General features: G+C 37.2%; 3 protein-coding genes and 2 long non-coding RNA genes across 18 annotated transcripts in view; 2 read left to right on the top strand and 3 right to left on the bottom strand.

The window, feature by feature from the left end:
* Dyb (Dystrobrevin) overlaps nucleotides 1–13,077 on the top strand; it is a 352,841-nt gene that overhangs the window by 265,003 nt on the left and 74,761 nt on the right. The gene's annotated exons all lie outside the window — the stretch shown is intronic.
* Rbpn-5 (Rabaptin-5) overlaps nucleotides 1–13,077 on the bottom strand; it is a 371,253-nt gene that overhangs the window by 72,481 nt on the left and 285,695 nt on the right. The window lies entirely within an intron of this gene.
* Nucleotides 1–13,077, top strand: part of Treh (Trehalase) — a 342,181-nt gene that overhangs the window by 48,544 nt on the left and 280,560 nt on the right. The gene's annotated exons all lie outside the window — the stretch shown is intronic.
* Nucleotides 4,498–5,103, bottom strand: LOC137246447 (uncharacterized). 2 transcript variants are annotated; one of them, XR_010951498.1, is made up of 3 exons: nucleotides 4,991–5,103; nucleotides 4,711–4,933; nucleotides 4,498–4,631 (listed from the first exon to the last, which is right to left on the bottom strand). It is a non-coding gene; the product is annotated as an uncharacterized lncRNA (long non-coding RNA). The 2 variants fall into 2 exon arrangements; XR_010951497.1 differs by having other exon boundaries at nucleotides 4,518–4,651.
* Nucleotides 9,949–10,554, bottom strand: LOC137246448 (uncharacterized). Of its 2 annotated transcripts, none has more exons than XR_010951500.1 (3): nucleotides 10,442–10,554; nucleotides 10,162–10,384; nucleotides 9,949–10,082 (listed from the first exon to the last, which is right to left on the bottom strand). It is a non-coding gene; the product is annotated as an uncharacterized lncRNA (long non-coding RNA). The 2 variants fall into 2 exon arrangements; XR_010951499.1 differs by having other exon boundaries at nucleotides 9,969–10,102.

A 13,077-nucleotide genomic window follows, 5' to 3' on the forward strand; every position in this document is an offset into this window, starting at 1 on the left:
AGTTCGCGTAAAAAATGTTTTCGTTTGGTAAGGGGTTTTTCGCCAATGAAGGCTGTATGTAGTTTTTATTGGAGCCAGTGTCTATAAGGAATTTTAATACCTCTCCATTGCCGGTTTTGCACTGGGTGTAGGGCAATGTCGAGTGTGTCAGCCTAAAAAATGAACGTCGCAAAACTCTTCGCCTTCTTTTTCGCTGTCATGTGCGTACCGCGAATAATCCTGATAGTAGTCTTCCCAGGATTGTGTTTCTTCTGCGTTCCGTTCGTCAGTTTCGCGTCCGTATGTACCTGCTTCGTATTGCTGTGCTTCGGGTACGGCAGCGTCAGGTGATGGTTCTATGTGCTCTATCCTTTGAAGTTTAGGAGCAGCATTTCTATTGAATTGCCCTGTGTTCGCCGGGGGTGGTCGTTTCGACGCCACGTTGCTGTATCCTGGCCTGTTCATGTAATTGATATTTCTTGTTCGCATCGATTGGTCCACGTCCATAGGTGTGGGTGGTTTTGGTTGTAATGGCCTTGGCGGTGGATTACCGTAATGCATGGGTCCTTGGGTATTCGGTGTATTTGCGTACTGTAGATGTGGGCGTTGATATTGTTGGTATTGAGGTTGCTGATACTGTTGTTGCTGATGGTATTGAGGTTGCTGTGGAAATCGGGTAAATGGAGATACTGATTGGGGGAAATGTGAAAGGTGCGGGTAAAATGGTTGATTGGGTGGTTTCCTTGGTGGAAGTGTAGGCTTTTGTTGGTATGTGCCAAATGATGCTGCAGGTAGCATTGGTCTTCTGGGTAAATTGTACTGGCTGTTAGCGTGAGCAGTTCTAAAGTTCTGGTTTTCCAGCTTAATGCATAGATGCAAGGCTTCGGGCAAATCAGACGGCTCCTTCATGCCGAGGAGTCTGGACAGGTCACCCGATAGTCCTCGAACAAAGGTATATAATGCCTTGTCACGGTATGTACGCGTGAGGACACGCATGGCCTCCCCGCCAACATCCATGCAGGATACTTTGTTGAGTATCAGCGAAAGGTGGGAATACACCTCCGCGTAGAACTCCTGTACCGATTTCCTGCCTTGGACCAAACAAGTCATCTGGTACTCCAGGGTGCTTAAGTCCCGCTTGTCAGCATAGTGTGCTGTGAGGCACTGGGAATTGCTTTCCAATTGAAGGGGGTGTTGTAGGATTCGAGCGCAGCGTCAGCACTGCCTACAATCTTGTTGCGAATCACGCTTAGAATGCCAAAGAACTTAGGTGAACCTATACTTGGTTCATAAATCTTCAGGATTCGCTCTACACTTTTTTTCCAGCTACTGAATTCTGCTGGGTTGCCACCGAACTCGCGCAGGGATCTCACGACGTCGGGCACTTTGTCCATGTCTGAGAGGTTACTTCGAAATTGTTCGTCAATTAGTTGGTCCGTTAAGGGTTGTTGTGTGGGATGAAGTACTCTCCTAACTATGTTATTCTCGTCCGTCACCAGAATTTCAGTTATTAGATCCTTAATAAGGTTCCTAAACTCAGGGGAGGCATTCACCGATTGGGGAATGCCAGCTGGTTGCAGCTGAGGTTGTGGTTGTACTGGTGCCCCTGCTGGAGGTGCACCTGCATTACCCAACAAGGGTGGTCGTAGCACATTATTTTGCGCCATTTTTGCTCTAAGTTATTAATGTGTTTTACTTTAACAATCTCTGGAGGGTCCCTTTTCAGGTGAATCGCAGAGTTGGATTTGTGTTATTTTTAATTGCCTATTTAATTTATGAGCTGTACGAGGTCTTTATTATTCAGTGCAATTAGGGATAAAAAAAACTCTGAAATGCAAATGTTAATAACCTATTTGCAATATCTCCTTAAAACTCTTAATTTTATACAAGTCAAAATACCTATTTTCCTTTTTTTTTTTTTTTTTAAAATAATTTCACTTAAATATTCTTACGATAAGACAGCAAGCATGGATTTTCGATTTCTTCTCTTTTCCTTCCGGGTACTAAAGATCGGCTATTCCACTTGAATTACACTCGCTTGCTGCCCCTTCCTCAAGCGTGGGTAAGGGGGTGAGTTCTTGGTCCTTTGTCCGATGGTAACGGCGAGCCTTTTTGGATCGACTTATGCACTTTTTATTTCGCGACTAGACCCTTTGACGTTGGGCGCCAGTTAATTTAGACTGCACTAAATTGTTTAAAAAAATATTTTTTTCTACGGCAGGAAGCCGTATGTTTTTATTTAATGTCAAAAATAGAACTGAATTACAATTTGGAAATGTGCTTAATTATATACCCTGATCTTCGCTGTCGCATCACTGCTTGGTGAATATTCGTTGTTGCGCCGCAGCTCAGAAAATATGGCTCAGATATCTGGTGTCCAGACATGCAGTCAGCAGTTTTGGCGATTGCGCGTTAAGGCATCTTGTGTAGACATGCCGTCAGCACTTTTGGCGATTGCGCGTTTAGAATTGCAATATTTGCATCTGGATACTTTGTATCAGCGTGAGAGAATGAATTTCTGGTTCTTAAATGTTTGCTATGTTAACTTATATGCAATACCACTAACAGTATTCCTGCAAAGATTCCAAGGGCTGTTGATTTCGCCTTGTAGAACTTTTTCATTTTCTTCTACTTAATATGGTAGGTGTCACACCCATTTTACAAAGTTTTTTCCAAAGTTATATTTTGCGTCAATAAACCAATCCATTTACCATGTTTCATCCCTTTTTTCGTATTTGGTATAGAATTTTGGCATTTTTTTCATTTTTCGTAATTTTCGATATCGATAAAGTGGGCGTGGTTATGGTCGGATTTCGGCCGTTTTTTATACCAAGATAAAGTGAGTTCAGATAAGTACGTGGGCTAAGTTTAGTAAAGATATATCGATTTTTGCTCAAGTTATTGTGTTAACGGCCGAGCGGAAGGACAGACGGTGGACTGTGCATAAAAACTGGGCGTGGCTTCCACCGATTTCGCCCATTTTCAGGATTGGTAAATTTTTGTTCGACTTATGGCATTAAAAGTATTCTAGACAAACTAAATGAAAATGGGCGGAGCCACGCCCATTTTGAAATTTTCTTTTATTTTTGTATTTTGTTGCATCATATCATTACTGGAGTTGAATTTTGACTTAATTTACTTATATACAGTAAAGATAATAAATTTTTTGTTAAAATTTGAATTTAAAAAAAAATTTTTTTAAAAAGTGGGCGTGTTCTTCATCCAATTTTGCTAATTTTTATTTAGCATATATATAGTAATAGTAGTAACGTTCCTGCCAAATTTCATCATGATATCTTCAACGACTGCCAAATTACAGCTTGCAAAACTTTTAAATTACCTTCTTTTAAAAGTGGGCAGTACCACGCCCATTGTCCAAAATCTTACTAATTTTCTATTCTGCGTCATAACGTCAACCCATCTACCAAGTTTCATCGCTTTAACCGCCTTTGGCAATGAATTATCGCATTTTTTCGGTTTTTCGAAATTTTCGATATCGAAAAAGTGGGCGTGGTTATAGTCCGATATCGTTCATTTTAAATAGCGATCTGCCCAGGAATCTACATACCAAATTTCATCAAGATACCTCAAAATTTACTCAAGTTATCGCGTTAACGGACAGACTGATGGACGGACATGGCTCAACCAAATTTTTTTTCGATACTGATGATTTTGATATATGGAAGTCTATATCTGTCTCGATTCCTTTATACCTGTACAACCAACCGTTATCCAATCAAAGTTAATATACTCTGTGAGCTCTGCTCAACTGAGTATAAAAATGAGTACAAGAAGAAATAAGTAATATATGCACATATGTATGTATGTATATACCTACACAAATATTGTATGTACATATCGTATATGAATTACTGTAAGTAGGTAAAATCAAGCCATAAAGAATAGAAGTTTAGTTATTACAAATATTATTGACCAGCGATAACAATTATCGATTATTACATATCAAGCTTACGATATAAATTTAATGAATAATACTAAGGGAATATCAGTCGCGAACAGGAAGAATTTATGCAACGTTTGGTCAGGTTTAGTCATTGTATGTGACAAAACGCCGAGTCATGCTGAGTTGCAGGAAATTTGGTATTCAAGGTTGGATTCGAGCTCAAGGCCAGAACAATATTTTTTTATTTTTCTATAATTGAAAAATTGTATTTTGTTTTTGGAATAGTAAGTAGAAAACAACAACCTGCCATAGCTGCGCAGATATATATGTAGATCCATTTCGAAGGTTGCTAAGAAGTCTTCACCATCACTACGCTTTAGGCACGCAGCGCTAACCATTAAAAAATTACTATCATACTAATTATTTTTATAGGCCTTGAGCTCGAATTCGAACCAGGAGTTTTTTCTAATTTTATTTAGTTCACTGCTTTTCACATCATTGCAACTTGTATAACTTTTTATTTAGAACATAAAAACATCTTTGATGGATTTTTATGAAATGTCTGAGACTTTCTGAAATTCATTTGACTTCTTATGAACCACTTTTGCCATTTTCTGAAATTAATGAGCCACAAATTAAATATGTATATGAAATATATTTGAGGTTTTTTGAATAAATTTGGAAAATCTGAAATATTGATGACTTTCTGAAATGCACTTGAGCTTTTCTGAAATAAAGTTGAGGTTTTCTGAAATACAATTGGAATATCTGAAATACATGTTTGGGTTTTTGAAATACATTTTATCTGAAATACATTTGTTCCTTACCGAAACACAGCTGAAAATTCTGTGATGAAATGGGCTATCTCTACGCTAGTTCCCACCTTGTCTTATTTCCTGCAGGGACAAATCAATTACAAAGTCTCTTGCTGCCACAAGCGTCGCTCTCGGTTGTTACTCTTCGCCATCTTTGCCACTTCTACAGCTGCGGCTGCTCAACAGTTTGTTGATAGAAATTTAACTCAAAGTAGGTACATACATATATGTGTTACTGAAACCAAAATATACAATGATTTTTATTGTAAAACATATTTTAACTACAACTTACTTTTGTATAAAAGTGAATAATTTAGTTGTAAGTTTAGTGAGAGTGAAAGAACTTGAAATTTAAATGCCTTAATAAGTTATCGTCAGGTAGCAGCAAATGTTTTGTAAGTTATTGCAGTGATATCGAATACGTTCGCGCATTCAACAGGAATCGCATACACATACATAAATCTTCTATACGTAGTCGTTTTTTATTTAGTTAAATATTTTACTTTCCAGTGGTTTATTTACCTGAACTTACTTTGTTTAGTAATTCAGTGTTGGCGGGATGACATGGCCTCTGGGTGCTATACAACGCTACAAACAGTTTGAGTTTGATAGGAATTCTTTTGAAAGAAACAGTGAGCTTTTATTGTAAGCTTTTTTATATTATTGCCACAGGGTGACTCAAATGTTTTAAACATTCCGCAATCACACACTTGCCTACACGTATTAGTAGTTTAGTTAACTAGTTCAGGGCCGAGGAGAGGGGGAGGCAGCATCCAGGGTAATTGCCCTGGGGCCCGGAAGGTTTTTGGGGGCCCGGCAAGGCAAAAAGCAATATTGACAGTACTCTAACTAGGATTTCATAGATACATACATATTTTGTTGCTACAAAAAATTGTTTTAAAATTGAAAATCACTAAACTAAAATGATAAGCATCCGACCAAATACTATGTGGCATAGTCATAGTCGAAATAGAATGTGATTTTAAGTTAGATAAACGTTTTTGACATATTTTTATAAGAGCTATCTGTCAAAAATGCTTCAACTAACTTAAAATCACATTTTATTTCGACTTCCCAACGACTTAAGTGGTCGCCATTTCCTTCAACTCATACTCCTTACTACTCTAAAAAAACGGCGAAAAAGTAAAGCGTGATTGGCTCGCTTGGAGTGCAACAAAAGAAGCGCTTTTTTGTTTTCCATGCCGGCTTTTCAGCAAAATTTCCGAAAATACCCGATCAGCTTTGACAAAATCTTCAGGTTATTCTAAAGAAAAATTTTGGAAGAGGTTACACGACAAAATTCCTGAATATGAAAATAATCAAAATCATAAAACTTGCTATATAGAGTGACGCCAATATGAAATGAGAATTCGAAATACAAGTTCAGTGGATTTTCTCTTAGCGGAAACCCTTAAAAATGAAGCAGCTCGTTGTGAAAGGTGCGGGTAAAATGGTTGATTGGGTGGTTTCCTTGGTGGAAGTGTAGGCTTTTGTTGGTATGTGCCAAATGATGCTGCAGGTAGCATTGGTCTTCTGGGTAAATTGTACTGGCTGTTAGCGTGAGCAGTTCTAAAGTTCTGGTTTTCCAGCTTAATGCATAGATGCAAGGCTTCGGGCAAATCAGACGGCTCCTTCATGCCGAGGAGTCTGGACAGGTCACCCGATAGTCCTCGAACAAAGGTATATAATGCCTTGTCACGGTATGTACGCGTGAGGACACGCATGGCCTCCCCGCCAACATCCATGCAGGATACTTTGTTGAGTATCAGCGAAAGGTGGGAATACACCTCCGCGTAGAACTCCTGTACCGATTTCCTGCCTTGGACCAAACAAGTCATCTGGTACTCCAGGGTGCTTAAGTCCCGCTTGTCAGCATAGTGTGCTGTGAGGCACTGGGAATTGCTTTCCAATTGAAGGGGGTGTTGTAGGATTCGAGCGCAGCGTCAGCACTGCCTACAATCTTGTTGCGAATCACGCTTAGAATGCCAAAGAACTTAGGTGAACCTATACTTGGTTCATAAATCTTCAGGATTCGCTCTACACTTTTTTTCCAGCTACTGAATTCTGCTGGGTTGCCACCGAACTCGCGCAGGGATCTCACGACGTCGGGCACTTTGTCCATGTCTGAGAGGTTACTTCGAAATTGTTCGTCAATTAGTTGGTCCGTTAAGGGTTGTTGTGTGGGATGAAGTACTCTCCTAACTATGTTATTCTCGTCCGTCACCAGAATTTCAGTTATTAGATCCTTAATAAGGTTCCTAAACTCAGGGGAGGCATTCACCGATTGGGGAATGCCAGCTGGTTGCAGCTGAGGTTGTGGTTGTACTGGTGCCCCTGCTGGAGGTGCACCTGCATTACCCAACAAGGGTGGTCGTAGCACATTATTTTGCGCCATTTTTGCTCTAAGTTATTAATGTGTTTTACTTTAACAATCTCTGGAGGGTCCCTTTTCAGGTGAATCGCAGAGTTGGATTTGTGTTATTTTTAATTGCCTATTTAATTTATGAGCTGTACGAGGTCTTTATTATTCAGTGCAATTAGGGATAAAAAAAACTCTGAAATGCAAATGTTAATAACCTATTTGCAATATCTCCTTAAAACTCTTAATTTTATACAAGTCAAAATACCTATTTTCCTTTTTTTTTTTTTTTTTTTTTTAAATAATTTCACTTAAATATTCGTACGATAAGACAGCAAGCATGGATTTTCGATTTCTTCTCTTTTCCTTCCGGGTACTAAAGATCGGCTATTCCACTTGAATTACACTCGCTTGCTGCCCCTTCCTCAAGCGTGGGTAAGGGGGTGAGTTCTTGGTCCTTTGTCCGATGGTAACGGCGAGCCTTTTTGGATCGACTTATGCACTTTTTATTTCGCGACTAGACCCTTTGACGTTGGGCGCCAGTTAATTTAGACTGCACTAAATTGTTTAAAAAAATATTTTTTTCTACGGCAGGAAGCCGTATGTTTTTATTTAATGTCAAAAATAGAACTGAATTACAATTTGGAAATGTGCTTAATTATATACCCTGATCTTCGCTGTCGCATCACTGCTTGGTGAATATTCGTTGTTGCGCCGCAGCTCAGAAAATATGGCTCAGATATCTGGTGTCCAGACATGCAGTCAGCAGTTTTGGCGATTGCGCGTTAAGGCATCTTGTGTAGACATGCCGTCAGCACTTTTGGCGATTGCGCGTTTAGAATTGCAATATTTGCATCTGGATACTTTGTATCAGCGTGAGAGAATGAATTTCTGGTTCTTAAATGTTTGCTATGTTAACTTATATGCAATACCACTAACAGTATTCCTGCAAAGATTCCAAGGGCTGTTGATTTCGCCTTGTAGAACTTTTTCATTTTCTTCTACTTAATATGGTAGGTGTCACACCCATTTTACAAAGTTTTTTCCAAAGTTATATTTTGCGTCAATAAACCAATCCATTTACCATGTTTCATCCCTTTTTTCGTATTTGGTATAGAATTTTGGCATTTTTTTCATTTTTCGTAATTTTCGATATCGATAAAGTGGGCGTGGTTATGGTCGGATTTCGGCCGTTTTTTATACCAAGATAAAGTGAGTTCAGATAAGTACGTGGGCTAAGTTTAGTAAAGATATATCGATTTTTGCTCAAGTTATTGTGTTAACGGCCGAGCGGAAGGACAGACGGTGGACTGTGCATAAAAACTGGGCGTGGCTTCCACCGATTTCGCCCATTTTCAGGATTGGTAAATTTTTGTTCGACTTATGGCATTAAAAGTATTCTAGACAAACTAAATGAAAATGGGCGGAGCCACGCCCATTTTGAAATTTTCTTTTATTTTTGTATTTTGTTGCATCATATCATTACTGGAGTTGAATTTTGACTTAATTTACTTATATACAGTAAAGATAATAAATTTTTTGTTAAAATTTGAATTTAAAAAAAAATTTTTTTAAAAAGTGGGCGTGTTCTTCATCCAATTTTGCTAATTTTTATTTAGCATATATATAGTAATAGTAGTAACCTTCCTGCCAAATTTCATCATGATATCTTCAACGACTGCCAAATTACAGCTTGCAAAACTTTTAAATTACCTTCTTTTAAAAGTGGGCAGTACCACGCCCATTGTCCAAAATCTTACTAATTTTCTATTCTGCGTCATAACGTCAACCCATCTACCAAGTTTCATCGCTTTAACCGCCTTTGGCAATGAATTATCGCATTTTTTCGGTTTTTCGAAATTTTCGATATCGAAAAAGTGGGCGTGGTTATAGTCCGATATCGTTCATTTTAAATAGCGATCTGCCCAGGAATCTACATACCAAATTTCATCAAGATACCTCAAAATTTACTCAAGTTATCGCGTTAACGGACAGACTGATGGACGGACATGGCTCAACCAAATTTTTTTTCGATACTGATGATTTTGATATATGGAAGTCTATATCTGTCTCGATTCCTTTATACCTGTACAACCAACCGTTATCCAATCAAAGTTAATATACTCTGTGAGCTCTGCTCAACTGAGTATAAAAATGAGTACAAGAAGAAATAAGTAATATATGCACATATGTATGTATGTATATACCTACACAAATATTGTATGTACATATCGTATATGAATTACTGTAAGTAGGTAAAATCAAGCCATAAAGAATAGAAGTTTAGTTATTACAAATATTATTGACCAGCGATAACAATTATCGATTATTACATATCAAGCTTACGATATAAATTTAATGAATAATACTAAGGGAATATCAGTCGCGAACAGGAAGAATTTATGCAACGTTTGGTCAGGTTTAGTCATTGTATGTGACAAAACGCCGAGTCATGCTGAGTTGCAGGAAATTTGGTATTCAAGGTTGGATTCGAGCTCAAGGCCAGAACAATATTTTTTTATTTTTCTATAATTGAAAAATTGTATTTTGTTTTTGGAATAGTAAGTAGAAAACAACAACCTGCCATAGCTGCGCAGATACATATGTAGATCCATTTCGAAGGTTGCTAAGAAGTCTTCACCATCACTACGCTTTAGGCACGCAGCGCTAACCATTAAAAAATTACTATCATACTAATTATTTTTATAGGCCTTGAGCTCGAATTCGAACCAGGAGTTTTTTCTAATTTTATTTAGTTCACTGCTTTTCACATCATTGCAACTTGTATAACTTTTTATTTAGAACATAAAAACATCTTTGATGGATTTTTATGAAATGTCTGAGACTTTCTGAAATTCATTTGACTTCTTATGAACCACTTTTGCCATTTTCTGAAATTAATGAGCCACAAATTAAATATGTATATGAAATATATTTGAGGTTTTTTGAATAAATTTGGAAAATCTGAAATATTGATGACTTTCTGAAATGCACTTGAGCTTTTCTGAAATAAAGTTGAGGTTTTCTGAAATACAATTGGAATATCTGAAATACATGTTTGGGTTTTTGAAATACATTTTATCTGAAATACATTTGTTCCTTACCGAAACACAGCTGAAAATTCTGTGATGAAATGGGCTATCTCTACGCTAGTTCCCACCTTGTCTTATTTCCTGCAGGGACAAATCAATTACAAAGTCTCTTGCTGCCACAAGCGTCGCTCTCGGTTGTTACTCTTCGCCATCTTTGCCACTTCTACAGCTGCGGCTGCTCAACAGTTTGTTGATAGAAATTTAACTCAAAGTAGGTACATACATATATGTGTTACTGAAACCAAAATATACAATGATTTTTATTGTAAAACATATTTTAACTACAACTTACTTTTGTATAAAAGTGAATAATTTAGTTGTAAGTTTAGTGAGAGTGAAAGAACTTGAAATTTAAATGCCTTAATAAGTTATCGTCAGGTAGCAGCAAATGTTTTGTAAGTTATTGCAGTGATATCGAATACGTTCGCGCATTCAACAGGAATCGCATACACATACATAAATCTTCTATACGTAGTCGTTTTTTATTTAGTTGAATATTTTACTTTCCAGTGGTTTATTTACCTGAACTTACTTTGTTTAGTAATTCAGTGTTGGCGGGATGACATGGCCTCTGGGTGCTATACAACGCTACAAACAGTTTGAGTTTGATAGGAATTCTTTTGAAAGAAACAGTGAGCTTTTATTGTAAGCTTTTTTATATTATTGCCACAGGGTGACTCAAATGTTTTAAACATTCCGCAATCACACACTTGCCTACACGTATTAGTAGTTTAGTTAACTAGTTCAGGGCCGAGGAGAGGGGGAGGCAGCATCCAGGGTAATTGCCCTGGGGCCCGGAAGGTTTTTGGGGGCCCGGCAAGGCAAAAAGCAATATTGACAGTACTCTAACTAGGATTTCATAGATACATACATATTTTGTTGCTACAAAAAATTGTTTTAAAATTGAAAATCACTAAACTAAAATGATAAGCATCCGACCAAATACTATGTGGCATAGTCATAGTCGAAATAGAATGTGATTTTAAGTTAGATAAACGTTTTTGACATATTTTTATAAGAGCTATCTGTCAAAAATGCTTCAACTAACTTAAAATCACATTTTATTTCGACTTCCCAACGACTTAAGTGGTCGCCATTTCCTTCAACTCATACTCCTTACTACTCTAAAAAAACGGCGAAAAAGTAAAGCGTGATTGGCTCGCTTGGAGTGCAACAAAAGAAGCGCTTTTTTGTTTTCCATGCCGGCTTTTCAGCAAAATTTCCGAAAATACCCGATCAGCTTTGACAAAATCTTCAGGTTATTCTAAAGAAAAATTTTGGAAGAGGTTACACGACAAAATTCCTGAATATGAAAATAATCAAAATCATAAAACTTGCTATATAGAGTGACGCCAATATGAAATGAGAATTCGAAATACAAGTTCAGTGGATTTTCTCTTAGCGGAAACCCTTAAAAATGAAGCAGCTCGTTGGAGAGGGATACTTCGCAAAATTCTTGATGTTGTTTTGTTTCTTGGAGAAAAAGGATTGGCATTTAGAGGGGATAATTCATTGATCGGAAATCCCAAAAATTGAAACTTTCTTGGTATTTAGGATCTGATCAGCAATTAATACCCCCTATTGCATGAACATTTGGAGAAGGTGAGGGAATCTCAAACGAAAAATAAACGTCTCCAAGCACATTATTTGTCTGATGGAATACAAAATGAGTTCATAGAAATCTGTGCAAGTCAAGTAATTAGAAAGATAGAAGGCGAGAGAAAATCCGTCAAGTATTACACAGTAATAGTGGATGCAACCCCTGATTCGGCGCATATTGAGCAGACTGTTTTTATATTGCGTTATGTTTTTCAGTCTTCCATAGTGACTATTATACTCAACGTGCTTTGCACACAGAGTATATTAACTTTGATTGGATAACGGTTGGTTGTACAGGTATAAAGGAATCGAGATAGATATAGACTTCCATATATGAAAATCATCAGTATCGAAAAAAAATTTTATTGAGCCATGGCCGTCCGTCTGTCCGTTAACACGATAACTTGAGTAAATTTTGAGATATCTTGATGAAATTTGGCATGTAGGTTCCTGGGCACTCATCTCAGATCGCTATTTAAGATGGACGATATCGGACTATAACCACACCCACTTTTTCGATATCGAAAATTTCGAAAAACCGAAAAAATGGGATAATTCATTACCAAAGACGGATAAAGCGATGAAACTTGGTAGGTGAGTTGACCTTATGACGCAGAATAGAAAATTAGTAAAATTTTGGACAATCGGCGTGGTACTGCCCACTTTTAAAAGAAGGTAATTTAAAAGTTTTGCAAGCTGTAATTTGGCAGTCGTTTAAGATATCATGATGACATTTGGCAGGAATGTTACTACTATTACTATATATGTGCTAAATAAAAATTAGAAAAATTGGATGAAGAACACGCCCACTTAAAAAAAATTTAAAAGTCAAATTTTAACAAAAAATTTAATATTTTACAGTATATAAGTAAATTATGTCAACATTCAACTCCAGTAATGATATGGTGCAACAAAATACAAAAATAAAAGGAAATTTCAAAATGGGCGTGGCTCCGCCCCTTTTTCGTTTAATTTGTCTAGAATACTTTTAATGCCATAAGTCGAACAAAAATTTACCAATCCTTGTGAAATTTGGTAAGGGTATCGCTTCTATGACGATGTGTTTTCTGTGAAAATGGGCGAAATTGGTTGAAGCCACGCCCAGTTTTTATACACAGTCGACCGTCTGTCCTTCCGCTCGGCCGTTAACACGATAACTTGATCAAAAATCGATATATCTTTACTAAGCTTAGTTCACGTACTTATCTCAACTCTCTTTATCTTGGTATAAGAAATGGCCGAAAACCGACTATGACCACGCCCAGTTTTTCAATATCGAAAATTACGAAAAATGAAAAAAATGCCATAATTCTATACCAAATACGAAAA

The sequence above is a fragment of the Eurosta solidaginis genome, chromosome 3, assembly GCF_040869045.1.
Source record: "Eurosta solidaginis isolate ZX-2024a chromosome 3, ASM4086904v1, whole genome shotgun sequence".
Lineage (NCBI taxonomy): Eukaryota > Metazoa > Arthropoda > Insecta > Diptera > Tephritidae > Eurosta > Eurosta solidaginis.